Source organism: Calonectris borealis, chromosome 18 (assembly GCF_964195595.1).
Source record: "Calonectris borealis chromosome 18, bCalBor7.hap1.2, whole genome shotgun sequence".
Classification (NCBI taxonomy): domain Eukaryota; kingdom Metazoa; phylum Chordata; class Aves; order Procellariiformes; family Procellariidae; genus Calonectris; species Calonectris borealis.
Genome location: NC_134329.1, coordinates 11,196,158 through 11,207,218, shown reverse-complemented (window position 1 = coordinate 11,207,218; position 11,061 = coordinate 11,196,158). Strand labels below are relative to the sequence as shown.

General features: G+C 61.5%; 1 long non-coding RNA gene across 1 annotated transcript; it reads right to left on the bottom strand.

Moving 5' to 3' along the window:
- Positions 1-8,659: 8,659 nt before the first annotated feature.
- LOC142089970 (uncharacterized) lies at positions 8,660-9,725 on the bottom strand. The gene is made up of 2 exons (XR_012676369.1): positions 9,260-9,725; positions 8,660-8,958 (listed from the first exon to the last, which is right to left on the bottom strand). It is a non-coding gene; the product is annotated as an uncharacterized LOC142089970 (long non-coding RNA).
- Between the last annotated feature and the right edge of the window lie 1,336 nt (positions 9,726-11,061).

Genomic DNA, 11,061 nt, shown 5'->3' with positions numbered 1-11,061 from the left:
GAGGACCACAGGGTGCTCAGTACAGCCCTGCCTGTGGCCTCCTGGCCCCAGCCCATGGCACATGGCCCTCTGGCCCCCACCACGGTCCCAGGCACAGAGCTGGGGGGCAAGGCCACCTGGGACCTGGCTGTGCACGCGGCAGCTCCCGACACCACAAATGCAGCCCCTGTGGGGCCAGCACCCCTGCCCAAAGGCTGGCCCTATCACACACCCTCACCCCCAGCCTGTGTCCCCTGCCTGTCACACTCATGGGAACGCAGGAAATGTCACTGCTGAAAACAAGTGGCATCCCATGACACAGAGGAGCCAGTGCCTTTGTCCCCAGCGGTGGCCCAGTCCCCTGGAGTCCTGCAGCAGGACAGGTATGGGGGCAGGGTGCTGGGCAGCCCCTGCTGTTGTGGGGCCATGGTTGGACATTGCCCAGGGCCAGGGGCTTCCCGGGGGGGCCAGGTGCTGGGGGGCTCCTGCACAGGCTGAGCCTGAGCCCTGTGGGCCAGCACTGGGCAAACACAGCCAACGCTGGAGTAGCCCGTGGGCTCCTCTTGCAGCACGACAGAGCAGCCCCTGGCCAGCCCTGCTCTGCCCTGGCAGCCTCGCGCACGGCCCTGGAGCTGCTGCGCCCACGGGAAACGTCCCTTCCCAGGGCTTGAAGGCAAAGCTTTGGCCCAGCTCCCCGGCCCGTGGCACGACCCCACCTCCTGGTGCTGGAACGAGAGTTTCAGCAGGGCTGAACCCCCCTGCGGTGATGGACTGGGGGCCCCGGCGCAGCTGGGCTTGGAGGAGGGCAGGGAGGCACCCGGCAGGGCCCTGGGTGCCAGCTGGGGAGTGCAGGGGACCTCAGACTTGCAGTGCAGGGCAGGGACAGGGCTGCTGGGGGTCATCCCAGCATTTCTTTACCAAGAGGGTGGTCAAACACTGAATAGGCTTCCTAGAAAGTTGGTTCATGCCCCAAGCCTGTCAGTGTTAGAGAGGCATTTGGACAGTGCCATTAATAATAGGCTTTAACTTTTGGTCAGCCCTGAAGTGGTCAGGCAGTTGGACTAGATGATCGTTGTAGGTCCCTTCCAACTGAAATATTCTATCCTATCCTATCCTATCCTATCCTATCCTATCCTATCCTATCCTATCCTATCGTAACCTATCCTACCCTATCGTATCCAGTCTCCTCCCCAAGCGACAGGGAACGGGCACAGACCTGGGGCTCAAAGGGACGGCTGAGCTGGGACACCAGGCACAGCCACCTCCAGCACAGGGCAGCAAGGGCAGGGCCATGGCGTGGACCTGCCCCACCATCAAACGGAGACAGCAGAGACTCCTGACTGGCCCCTGCGATGGCGGGAGGTTTTTGTATCACTTCCCCATTGCTCCGTGTCACCGTGGCAGCAGTACCGCTGCTGTCGTAGCCACCACAGTAATAGACAGCCTCGTCCTCGGCTTGGACCCCACTGATGGTTAACGTGGCCGTGGAGCCGGACGTGGATCCGGAGAATCGCGAGGGGATGCCCGAGGGTCTGTTGCTGTTAGCATAGATCACAGTGACAGGGGCACTGCCAGGTGTCTTCTGCTGGAACCAGCCATAGCTGTAGCTGCTCCCGGAGCAGGTGATCTGGATGGTTTGTCCTGGGTTCGCTGACACCGAGGGCGGCTGAGTCAGCGCTGCCTGGACCAGGGAACCTGGAGAGGGAGAGGAGAGAGGGGAGAAGACGGGGGTCAGCCAGTGCCCGAGGAGCACAGCCCTCCCCGGCCAGCGGGACAGGGCCCCTGTGCCCAAAGGCCCCGGCCGGGCGCAGCGAGTCTGTCCAGGGCACCTGAGCCATGGGCGAGCACCGCGACGAGGAGAAGGGCCCAGGCCATGGTGCGATCCCACCAGCTCCGTGTCCCCACGACGATGGAGCTGTGCTGCGGACCCCGACTCCCTTTTAAGCCCGCGCCTGCCCGGGGCACGGCCCCTCCATGCAAATCTGGCCCCGCGCTCAGGGCCGGATCCTGCCCGCACCTCTCTCCCCACCTCCCTCCCCGCTCCACGCCCAGCCCCACCACCCCAGATGCGGCGGGGCTTGTCCCCGGGCACAGAGCGGAGACACAGAGACACGTCCCAGCTCAGAGCCCGACACCCGCCAGCATGGCCCCCCCGTCCCCATCCTGGGCCGAGCGGCTGCAGGGCCAAAGGGCGCGGGACGGGAGAGCCGGGCGCTGGGGGCAGGGGGGCGGGTGGCGCTCGCAGCTCCCAGTGACTGAGCTTGGACGCCGCCAACCCCCAGCACCCCCCACCCCACTTTTGGCATTTTCCCCTGCTACAGATGTCCCAGGCCCCACACAGGCCTTGGCCATTCCTGCCCTTGCCCGATGCAGCTGGGGCCCTGCGGCGCTGCCCTTGCCCCTTCTCTTGCAGCAGCCATGCGGCACCCTGCCCCTGGGGGGCAACCCCTGCCCGGGCACGCTGGGGCCGAGCGGCTGGCAGCCCTGTGGCAGAAAAGGCCCTGGTGGGCCGGTAGGACTCCAAGGAGCCAGCAAAGCACCCGTGGGCTGCATTAGCAGGAGCATTGTGGGCAGCCAGGGAGAGGATCCTTCCCCTCGGCTCAGCGCCCTGCGGCACAGCCCGGCACAGTGTCAGCTCTGGGTTCCCCAGCCAGGGATTGGGACAGGTGGGAGCGAGGCCAGGGAAGGGCCTCGAGGATGATGAAGGGCTCAGAGCATCACTCGTATGGAGAGAGGCGGCGCAAGTTGGGATGGCTGGGCCCAAGGCGGGGAGCCTCAGGGGCATCTTATTAACATTATAATATCTCCTGGGGGCAGGAAAGAAGATGCAGCCAGCTCCTCTCAGAGGTGTCCACTGACGGCACAAGAGGCAACAGGGACGGGCTGAAACACAAGAAAATCTGCCTACACATAGCAAAACCTTTTTTCTGCTGCAAGGACGGTCAAACACTGGAACGGGTTGCCCAGAGAGCTGTGAAGTCTCCATCCTTGGAGATATTCAAAACCTACCAGGACAAGCTGTGGGCAACCTGCAGTAGCCAACCCAGCTTTGAGCAGGGAGTGGGAAGAGACAATCTTCAGAGGCACCTCCAGCCCCAGCGATTCTGGGGCTTGCCCCAGCCCCAGCACCTGCAGTACCCTCTTGCTTTGCTGCTTTTCTGCCCTGGCTCTTCCCCTGCCAGCCCAGGCCCATCGCTCAAGACCTTTGCTCTTCCCAGGCCTCCACTCCACAGCAAAATGGGAGCCGCCCGGCACCGAGCCCCGGGGCTCCAGCAATACCTCCCGACGAGCTGGTCAAGAGCCCAACAGGCCGGCACTGGGCAAGCTCTGCCAGAGCCAGGGCAGCCCAGGGGCTCTGCTCACAGCCGTTGGGGTAGCCCCCGGCCAGCCCTGCTCCAACCCAGGGCACAGCGATTGCGGCCTCCTTCGTCAGCCTCATGCCCAGCCCAAGAGCTGCTGTGCCCTCGGGAAATGCCCCCACCCCCACAAACCCCCCCTGTCCCCCACTCTGGCCTCCCCAGGGTGCCCGGGGCACAGAGAGCCTGATGGGCACAGGCAGGGCAGGGCTGCAGGGGGGCTGTCTCCCTGCAGGCAGCACGGAGGGGACCTGCTGGAGCAGAGCACGTGGCCCACGGCGGGAGCCGCCTCACAGGCACATGTGCTGCTCCACCACCGCATCCAAGCAGCAGCAGCAGCAGCAGCAGCAGCAGGAGGTGGCACCTGAGGGGCCCAGGGGCAAGAGTGCGTTTGCGTCTCATTTCCCCTGTGCTGCGAGTCACCGTGACCCCGACCAGCACTGTTATCCCAGCTGGCACAGTAAGAGACAGCGTCTGCCTCGGCTTGGACTCCAGGGATGGGTAGTGTGGCCACGGAGAGTGGCACATACCCAAGTGCTATACATCCCCTTCCCAAATGACTGGGGATGGGCACAGACCTGGGGCTCTAAGGGACGGCCGAGCCGGGACACCAGGCACAGCCCCCTCCAGCACAGGGCAGCAAGGGCAGGGCCATGGTGGAGACCTGCCCCACCATCAAACCTGGACAGCAGAGACTCCTGACTGGCCCCTGCGATGGCGGGAGGTTTTTGTATCACTTCCCCATTGCTCTGTGTCACCATGGCAGCAGTACTGCTGCTGTCGACGCCACCACAGTAACAGACAGCCTCGTCCTCGGCTTGGACCCCACTGATGGTTAACGTGGCCGTGGTACCGGACTTGGATCCGGAGAATCGTGAAGGGATGCCCGAGGGTCTCTGGTTGCTCTTGTAGATCACAGTGACAGGGGCACTGCCAGGTGTCTTCTGCTGGTACCAGCCAGCATAGCTGCTGCTGCTGTAAAGCCCGGAGCAGTTGATCTGGACGGTTTCTCCTGGGTTCGCTGACACTGAGGGCGGCTGAGTCAGCGCTGCCTGGACCAGGGAACCTGGAGAGGGAGAGGAGAGAGGGGAGAAGATGGGGGTCAGCCACTGCCCCAGCAGCACAGCCCTCCCCAGGCAGGGGGAGATAGGGCCCCTGTGCCCCAAGGGCATGACACCACCGAGGAAACGGAGGAAACCAGAGACTCGCACACAGAGCCCATGGCCGCCCTGGGGCCCTGCACCAGCAGGACGCAGCTGCCAGCAGAAAGAGGCAGCGGGGCTGGGGACAAGGCAATGCCATGCCTTCTGTAGGGACAGGCACGAGGTGCCCACAGCCCCAGAGTCACCTGCTGCACCATGAGGCACAATTAGGAGGACATTCACAACCATGGCCATGCAGAGGGGACACAAACCTGCCTGAGCCCCACAGCCCTGTTCAGCCATGAAGGAGAAGGGCAGAAAATCCCCATTTTTAACTCCTCTGTAGCTCACTTCCACTTCTCTCTGTGTCACTACAACAGCATCGCTGCTGCTGTCCCAGCCACCACAGTAATAGACAGCCTCGTCCTCGGCTTGGACCCCACTGATGGTTAACGTGCCCGTGGTCCCAGAGAAGGATCTGAAGAATCACAAAGGGATGTCCAGGAGTCTCTTGTAGCAGATGACAGGGACAGGGGCACTGCCAGGTACCTTCTGCTGGTACCAGCCATACTGGTTGCTACTTCCAGACAACCTAATCCAGACGGTTTGTCCCAGGTTTGCTGACACCGAGGGCGGCTGAGTCAGCGCTGCCTGGACCAGGGAACCTGGAGTGGGAGAGGAGAGAGGGGAGAAGACGGGGGTCAGCCAGTGCCCCAGGAGCACAGCCCTCCCAAGGCAGCAGGACAGGGAACGCCACAGTCAGAGAAGAATGGACACAACCACAGGCACAGGCAAATTTGGGGAGCAGAGCCCAGCACAACACGTCCCAGTGCAGAGGCAGCTCTGGTAGCAGCAGGAGGACATGGTTGTCAGTAGCAAGAGGCAGTGGGGTGGCAGACAAGGCCACACTGTGAATTTTGTAGGGACAGGGACAATGGTCCCCAGCCATAAAGTCACCTCAAGTGCTCTGGGACAAGAAAGGGAGGACATTCACAGCTATGGGTGGGCAGAGGGGACAGGAAGGTGCCTCAGCCCCACAGCCACAACTCTGCTGGGCCAGGAGGGAGGAGGGTTGAAAACTCTGACTTTCGAATCTTTGTCTCACTTCCTATAACTCATTGTCTCTAGACACCATAGTTGCTGCCATCGCTGCCACCACAGTAATAGACAGCCTCGTCCTCGGCTTGGACCCCACTGATGGTTAACGTGCCCGTGGAGCCAGACAGGGATCCGGAGAATCGCAAAAGGATGCCCGCGGGTCTCTTATTCTTTAAATATATCACAGTGACAGGGACACTGCCAGGTACCTTCTGCTGGAACCAGCCATAGTAGTTGTTAATCCTGGAGCAGGAGATCCAGCTGTTTACTCCTGGGGACACGTACATCGAGGGCGGCTGAGTAGGCCCTGCCTGGAGACCAGAGAGGGAGAGGAGAGAGGGGAGAAGATGGGGGTCAGCAAGTGTCCCAGGAGCACGGCCCTCCCCGGGCAGCGGGACAGTGACGGGACTCCTCTGCCTGCGGGCACACAGATGGGACACCCTGGGTGCAGCCCCAAGCCCAGGCGCTCCCTGAGGTGCTGCTGTAGCCAGAGCCTGGACCCTCTCCCTGCCCGCTGCCCCTCGGGGCACACCTCATCCCTGTCACCGACACCGGGCAGCCCAGGGGCACGGCCTGCCGTGGGCACCCAGCGTTTGCAGCAGTCTGGAGACACCCCTGCCCATGCCCCACAGGGGCCACATCCAGGCCAGTAGCCAGGGACTGCAGGGCAGGGGGTCCCGGTCAGTGAGAAGCTGCATGGGGAGGCGATGTGTGACAAAGGGAATGGGGGCATCTCCAGCACAGCATGGGCACCAGAGGGGAGGTGGCATCAGGACAGAGATGCAGACAAAACCCTGCAAAGCAAGAGCCACAACAGCCACAAGTCAAAAGGGTGTGAACTGCCCACCCTCCCCACTCTTCCCCACGCAGGGGAAGGCGTAGCAATGAACAGGAGGGAAAAAACTAATGTCAGCATCACCATGACCCTGACCAGCACTGCTGCCGTCGTAGCCACCACAGTAATAGACAGCCTCGTCCTCGGCTTGGAACCCACTGATGGTTAACGTGCCCGTGGAGCCGGACTTGGATCCGGAGAATCGGGAGGGGATGCCCGAGGGTCTCTTTGTGCTCTCGTAGATCACAGTGACAGGGGCACTGCCAGGTGTCTTCTGCTGGTACCAGCCAACATAGCTGCCACTGCTAAACCCGGAGCAGGTGATCTGGACGGTTTGTCCTGGGTTCGCTGACACTGAGGGCGGCTGAGTCAGCGCTGCCTGGACCAGGGAACCTGGAGAGGGAGAGGAGAGAGGGGAGAAGACGGGGGTCAGCCAGTGCCCCAGGAGCACAGCCCTCCCCGGGCAGTGGGATGGGGATGGGACCCCTGTGCTCAAAGTCCCCTGCTGGGCGCAGCGAGTGTGGCCAGGGCACCTGAGCCATGGGCGAGCACCGTGAGGAGGAGACGGCAGCTCCCGACACAGGATGGGGATGGGTTCAGGGTGCTGGGCAGCCCCTGCTCTCATGGGACTGTGTGGGACATTGCCCAGGGCCAGGGGCTTCCCAGGGGTCCAGAGGTGCCGGGGAGCTCCTGCACAGGCTGAGCCTGAGCCCTGTGGGCCAGCACTGGGCAAACACAGCCAATGCTCGAGTAGCCCGTGGGCTCCTCTTGCAGCACGACAGAGCAGCCCCTGGCCAGCCCTGCTCTGCCCTGGCAGCCTCACGCACGGCCCTGGAGCTGCTGCGCCCACGGGAAACGTCCCTTCCCAGGGCTTGAAGGCAAAGCTTTGGCCCAGCTCCCCGGCCCGTGGCACGACCCCACCTCCTGGTGCTGGAACGAGAGTTTCAGCAGGGCTGAACCCCCCTGCGGTGATGGCCCGGGGGCCCCTGGCGCAGCTGGGCTTGGAGGAGGGCAGGGAGGCACCCGGCAGGGCCCTGGGTGCCAGCTGGGGAGTGCAGGGGACCTCAGACTTGCAGTGCAGGGCAGGGACAGGGCTGCTGGGGGTCACCCGTCCTCAAATGACCGGGAAGGGGCTCAGACCTGGGGCTCTACGGGACGGCTAAGCCGGGACATCAGGCACAGCCCCCTCCAGCACAGGGCAGCAAGGGCAGGGCCATGGTGGAGACCTGCCCCACCATCAAATGGGGACAGCAGAGACTCCTGACTGGCCCCTGCGATGGCGGGAGATTTTGTATCACTTCCCCATTGCTCCGTGTCACCATGGCAGCAGTACTGCTGCTGTCGTAGCCACCACAGTAATAGACAGCCTCGTCCTCGGCTTGGACCCCACTGATGGTTAACGTGCCCGTGGAGCCGGACATGGATCCGGAGAATCGGGAGGGGATGCCCGAGGGTCTGTTGCTGTTCTGGTAGATCACAGTGACAGGGGCACTGCCAGGTGTCTTCTGCTGGTACCAACCATACCAGCTGCTGCTGCCCCCAGAGCAGGTGATCTGGACGGTTTGTCCCGGGTTCACCGACACTGAGGGCAGCTGGGTCAGCGCTGCCTGGACCAGGGAACCTGGAGAGGGAGAGGAGAGAGGGGAGAAGACGGGGGTCAGCCAGTGCCCCACGAGCACAGCCCTCCCCGGGCAGTGGGACAGGGAACGCCACAGTTGGAGGAGAATGGACCCGGCCACAGGCGCAGGCCAATTTGGGGAGCTGAGCCCAGCACAACACGTCCCAGTGCAGAGGCAGCTCTGGCAGCAGCAGGAGGACATGGTTGTCAGTAGCAAGAGGCAGTGGGGTGGCAGACAAGGCCACACTGTGAATTTTGTAAGGACCAGGACAATTGTCCCCAGCCATAAAGTCACCTCAAGTGCTCTGGGACACGAAAGGGAGGACATTCAGAGCTATGGCCGTGCAGAGGGGACAGGAACCTGCCCCAGCCCCACAGCCACAACTCTGCTGGGCCAGGACGGAGAAGGTCTGGAAAACTTCCTCTGATTTTGGAGTCTTTGTCTCACTTCCTATAACTCATTGTCGCCAGACATCATTGCTGCCACTTCCATAGCTACCACAGGAATAGAGAGCCTCGGTGTTGCGGTTTAAGCCGGCAGGCAGCCAAACACCACCCAGCCGCTCGCTCACTCCCCCCCCGGAGGGATGGGGGAGAGAATCAGAAAAGTAAAAGTGAGGATACTTGTGGGTTGAGATAAAGACAGTTTAATAGGTAAAGCAAAAGCCGTGCACACAAGCAAAGCAAAACAAGGAATTCATTCACTCCTTCCCACTGGCAGGCAGGTGTTCAGCCATCTCCAGGAAAGCAGGGCTCCATCACACGTAACGGTTACTTGGGAAGACAAACGCCATCACTCCGAACGTCCCCCTCTTCCTTCTTCTTCCCCCAGCCTTATATACTGAGCATGACGTCATATGGTATGGAATACCCAGTTGGTCAGTTTGGGTCATCTGTCCTGGCTATGCTCCCTCCCAGCTTCTTGTGCACCTGGCAGAGCATAGGAAGCTGAAAAGTCCTTGACTCCCGTCTACACTACCGAGCAACACTAAAACATCAGTGTGTTACCAACATTATTCTCATACTAAATCCAAAAGCTAGCACTATACCAGCTACTAGGAAGGAAATTAATTCTATCCCAGCCAAAACCAGGACACCCGTCCTCGGCTTGGACCCCACTGATGGTTAACGTGCCCGTGGAGCCGCACACAGAACCGGAGAATCGTGAAGGGATGCCCGAGGGTCTGTTGGTGTTGCCATAGATGACAGTGACAGGGGCACTGCCAAGTACCTTCTGCTGGAACCAGCCATAGTAGCTGCAGGTCCTAATCCCGGAGCAGCTAATCTGGATGGTTTATCCTGGGTTCATGACACCGGAGGTCGGCTGAGACAGTGCTGCCTGGACCAGGGAACCTGGAGAGGGAGAGGAGAGAGGGGAGAAGATGGGAGTCAGCCAGTGCCCACCGAAGGCACCAAGATCCCTCTGGGCTGCCTGCTCCCCGGGCCACTCAGCTGGGAAAACCAGCTTCTCCGCGGGGCTCTGCACCTGCAGCGCTGCGCCAGCACCCCCTGCCCGCAGCGCACCCCCACTGCAGGCTGGTGCTCCGAGACCTCCCGGGCCAGGGGCCGCGATCCCTCCGGCAGCGCAGGCGCTCCCGCTTCTCAGCGGCGCCGCGGGGACGAGGCAAAACGCCCTGGCCTCTGCCTTAAGCTCTGGCTGTAAACCAAGACTAATTTTTAAGCTGATGTTAAGGCGCCTACACTTCATTGCCAAGGGCTGCAGGGATCTGGGAAACGCTGCAGTTTGCAGGCACTGACAACAGCATCTCCTGCAGAGCTGCGCTGAGCCTAGAACAGCCCTCGAGGCTACTGAACAGCCTAAGTCGTGTCAGGCTCCGACGCTGAAGCTGGCGATGCCTCCAGCAGTCTGATTTCCCGCAAAATATCAGCATGCAACTTCTGGGCAGACACCAGAAAACAAAACGACTTCAAGAAGCTGCTGCAACTCCCCCCTCTCCGGGCCCAAGAAGCAGCGCCAGACACACCGGTGCCGGGCTGTCATGCCCAACACGTGGGCTAAGTAAAATGCTGGAAACAGGGGAGCCCCACTGCGTTCCCTGGGAAGGGAGAGAGCTGGTCGCCTGGCGCGAAGGCTACCCAGCAGTAAATAAATACACAGCAGCAGCTCCAACATCACATTTTGAGGGCAGGAGCAACCAGGCACACCACAGGTCTGCACTACATGGAGCTGTGCCACTTGCACATCCTCCAGCACCACCGTCAGCACCACTAATGTCACCACGTTACTGCCACCCACTCACAGCAGGCAATAACGGTCAACCCAGAGCACCCAACCATGGCCACCCTGTGGAGCACCTGGATGCTGATCAGCACTGCCGTGCCAGCCACCACAGTAATAGACAGCCTCGTCCTCGGCTTGGACCCCACTGATGGTTAACGTGCCCGTGGTGCCGGACTTGGATCCGGAGAATCGCGAGGGGATGCCCGAGGGTCTCTGGTTGCTGCTATAGATGACAGTGACAGGGGCACTGCCAGGTGTCTTCTGCTGAAACCATCCAACATTGCTGCTGCTGTCAAGCCCGGAGCAGGTGATCTGGATGGTTTCTCCTGGGTTCGCTGACACCGAGGGCAGCTGAGTCAGCGCTGCCTGGACCAGGGAACCTGGAGAGGGAGAGGAGAGAGGGGAGAAGACGGGGGTCAGCCAGTGCCCCAGGAGTACAGCCCTCCCTTGATGGGTGATGGTGGGAGAGCAGAGACTCCTAACTGGTCCCTGCGATGGTGGGAGGTTTCTATATCACTTTCCCATTGCTCTGTGTCACCATGGGACCATAACTGCTGCCATCGTTGCCACCACAGTAATAGACAGCCTCGTCCTCGGCTTGGACCCCACTGATGGTTAACGTGCCCGTGGAGCCGGACAAGGATACGGAGAATCGCGAAGGGATGCCCGAGGGTCTCTTGTCGTTGTAGTAGATCACAGTGACAGGGGCACTGCCAGGTGTCTTCTGCTGGAACCAGCCATAAGCACCATTGGTACTCCTGGAGCAGATCTAGGTGGTTTGCCCCAGGGAC